Genomic DNA, 4,234 nt, shown 5'->3' with positions numbered 1-4,234 from the left:
TTTTAACCCTTTAAGACCGGTCGAAGCGGACACGCTCCATTTTGCATTATTATGCTTTTTTTTTTTTTGCATATGAAACCGGAGGAGTTGTACTTACATCTTATGCCATCAGCTTGCCCAAGGTCACGGTTTCCTTCCACATATAGCTTTGCAAAAATTGCATTAAAAGCACTTGCAGCAACAAAAACATAATAATCTTTGTTGCAAAATCAGTATCACACTGGTTCTTTTTATTCCTCGGGCATCCAGAGACGGCACCGGAACTCAGTAGTCATTTCACAAAACTTTTATTCATCTTTATTCATCTTCATTTAAGCATGCATCTTCTAGAAGGGGAGACTTGCCAGGCCAGTGTCCCTCTGCAGATCTTCACTCCTTTGTTAGTTACAGCCAGCTTTATAGAAGTGACCCCATCATAAAACCCCCATGGTGTGCTGCAAACTCTGTGTCTGTGTGTGTGCACGAGCAAGCGAGTGCCTGTGTGTGCGCGTACCCGTGTGTATGTGTGTGCGCGTGAGTGAGTGTGCATGTAGGTGTGGGTGTGTCGTAACAGTCAAAGTAGTGTCTCTGTGTACGTGACTTCCTGGGGGTCATAAAAGTAATCTCCTCACCCAAGCTGCACCAAATTCTTCTACACAACATAGAAACAGAGTTAACATATTACATCATGTTGTCTTACATTTACAGATAAGGTGGAGAGTCTCCTGCAAACCTACTTCTAAGTTATGGCAATTATGATTTTTTATTAAAGGTACAAGCATCAGCATCAGCAACCCCCCAACTGTAGCTTCCTGTCTCCTTTTATGATACCAGACCATAAATTCCTTTCACTCTAAACAATTACAAACACTCTCAGGCCTACAGCTAAGCCAAACTAAAACACAGACAAATCCTCAAGAAATCACATGATAGGTTGGGGCTAGGTTTACAATGAGCTCCCTGCAACCTTGGCTGATTTTGACCTACACCCATTGTCACACCTTGGCTCGTGTGATTAGGTAGAGGATCAACAGGGGGGTTCATGACCCTTGGCGGACTCTCCCACAGGGCTTAAATCTGGGACTCTCCACCATTTGACCCTAGAAATAAAGAAGCTTCTTGGATGAGAGGTGAAACGTCTTCAAGAAACTTAAAGAGGTCCAGATGCCTTTTTTCTAAGCTCTTTAGATGACTGAGAACCTTCACAGACACCTCATCAGTGTCACTCTCAGAGCTACCAGCCCTTTGCTACAATCACAAAGCTCTTCTTTGAAATCAATGATATCAAAGCTGGAATTAAATGAGTCCAAGTCTTCTGCTGATTCAGCATCACATTCATCTTTGGTCCTTGTTCTGCATCCCCACCATGGACTTCATTCCTTTCCAAGCCAGCCTTGAGTGTCCTTTATTCAACTTATGCTCTGCTTTACTTTACACCTGATTTTAGCTGCTTTATCTCTCTTTCGACAAGTTTCTGTGCCTCAATCTTTTTCTTCTCTCCCTCAAAACAAGACAGTTTCTTCTGACTGTGAAGATGTTTGAGTGATTTATTATTCCAGGGCTGCTTATTGGGGAAAATAGTTCCTGTTTTCAAAGTAATCCCCATTTTTCCCAGAAAGAAATGTAAGTAGAAATAAATGATCTAAGTGAGAACATGAGCCTTTAAAAAGGCTCTTCTGAGGCTGCTGCCAGTGGTCAAAGCCTCCAACAAAGCGCTGTAAGTAAATATGTGATCATAGCTTTAGTTTTTAAATGTTTATTCTAGTTAACACAAATCAGGTGGGAACAACTCAAACAAAATATCAAAAATATTAAGTGGTCATCGATACTCAGTTTGTTCAATACTGAATACATTGGAGCACAAATTGTCCACATTTTTGAAATATTTCTGGGTGTAACTGTTACCAAAGTGCCATCTAGATCTGGCCTGTGGTTGTTATCTAAGTGATAATCATCAATTCTAACAAAATGAATACAAAATAAAGAAATTTGACACATTTTGTTGATATCAAAAGCACACTGAACAATTCAGTGTCATTTTACTGCTGTTCTCTCTTCACTTCTTCTCCTCTGATTCTCTCCACATGTTGCTCTGCATCAGTGTTCAGTTTCCTGACAAAAACAAGATTAAATATTGCTAAAAAATAATAGTATCTCATTACACTTCAACATAAGTGTTTTATTTTTGTAATTGTTTATCTGTTATTTTTCAGACTGAGTCACTGTGACCTGTCAGAGAGAAGCTGTGAAGCTCTGTCCTCAGGTCTCAGCTCTCAGACCTCTAATCTGAGACAGCTGGACCTGAGTAACATTAACCTGAAGGATTCAGGTGTGAAGCTTCTGTCTGAAGGACTGAAGAGTCCACACTGTACACTGGAAACTCTCAGGTGAGATCAAGCATTGTTCTTTCATCAACTGACAGAATTAGCAGATTAATAATAAGGCAGTCCTCTAATAAGAGGAGATGTGGAGGTGTTTTGAAGGGCAACATACTCTTATGTTGAAAAGTTCTAAAACAGGAAGCAGTTCCTGGGAACCTGATGGTGAAAATAGTGATGAGTTCAGGTGAATCCACAGCACACAACACAACAATGCTGTTGCGTGCTGAAAGCAGACTTCTCACACGTTCTGAGACTGCAGGTTTTATCACTGTCCAACCAAAATTCACTGAACCAGCAGTAAATGAACGTCCAAAACTACGCTTCATGTTTAAAAAAAAACAGATGATCAGGGGGATTTGTGTTTACATCTTTTTTGTGTAATTTGTTCACCTGCTGTTTTAGCTGTTTGGTGGTTGTTGAGATGGTTTTGTGAACTTTTAGCTGAGATTCTGACATTTCTGTAGATACCACACGTCTAATTACTTTGTATAGCATGAATGGCCATAACGAGGTTTTTAACATTAAGAAAAGTTGTAAAACTTAAGAAAATATAGTTAAAAGTCCAAAACCTTCTACGTCTGGTGGCTTGTGGTAAGGAGCAGATCAAACGAGTAAAGAATTACGTTATAATTATAAAAGGCTTCAACAGCACATTCAGGTCTGTGAGACTCATTCAGTCACTGAGCCGTGGCTCTGTGCTACATGCACATATTTCTGCATCTCTGCCATTCAGACACTCTTTATATATAGTTTATTTTATGTAGTATTCAATACTGAAATGTACATTTAGTCTTTTTAAAGGCAGCCATTTTTATTCAGTGTTTTCATAAAAGCCTTATTTTTATCCATTTACTGCTATTAGGAAGAACACATGTGAGGTTTAAGACCTGGACGAGTTTGAAACCATTTGTCCTCCACAATGGAAAATGGGTGGAAATGCAGCCAGATGCTGCTCATCTCAGTAATTCTTTCCATGGGTTATGGTGGGACATTGAGAGCTGAAGTCAAACAGAAGTGAGAAATGAAAGACTGATTCATTTCTATGTAGTCTTGTGATGTGCAGCTTTGTTCAGAGCATTAAGGCCCAGCAAAGATTACTGAGGTCATAGAGTCACTGATGAAACCTGTGTGCTTATAGAAAGTGAAACCAGATGAACCAGAATAGAAGGACATTAAAATGAAGTGTCAGCTACACAAAGGCAAAGGTATTCAGTTGTTGGTGTGAGTTATTTAAATGGAGGATGGAGTCAGACTTTAAGCTGCTGGACTCAGTCACTATATCCTGTTCTCCTCATAGAAGCTGGATACACAGACTCACCTGTGACACAGTGACACACAGTGTGGGCTACACACACATTAGAAAGTGGATCAGTCACACTTGTACAATCATTTGTTGTGCTTAGCAACCATGAACACTTTGAATCACCATTAATGGCTTTGTTACAGCAACATTCAATCATGAATTCAAAGTAGTGTATTGTGTCCTTATTTTAATAGTACTGCAGTATGAGAAGTGCAACATTCAGTGTGCAGAAACAGATCAGGTGCTTTCTAACAGCAGTGTTCCCTTTAACACAGTAGCAGTTCAAATATTTCTGTCAATCTGAGCTAAAACATGAATCCAATCAAATCAAATATCAAATCAAAGTTCTTTGTCTCTGCCAGGACGTCAACATTTGATCTAGTTTGGTCCAAACAAAGTTCCCCTCAGAGTCCAGAGCCACCATCATAACATTATAACAGACACCTTTGATCAACAACAAGTGAACATTTATAAATGTGTGTTTTCAGAACAGGAACCAGCAGAACTATTTTTCTGTTATCAGGCAGCAGCACAAACGCTCATCAGTTCATTTACTGTGCAGGACTTTGAG

The sequence above is a fragment of the Oreochromis niloticus genome, unplaced genomic scaffold (assembly GCF_001858045.2).
Source record: "Oreochromis niloticus isolate F11D_XX unplaced genomic scaffold, O_niloticus_UMD_NMBU tig00007864_pilon, whole genome shotgun sequence".
NCBI lineage: Eukaryota > Metazoa > Chordata > Actinopteri > Cichliformes > Cichlidae > Oreochromis > Oreochromis niloticus.
This window is presented reverse-complemented; position numbering follows the sequence as displayed.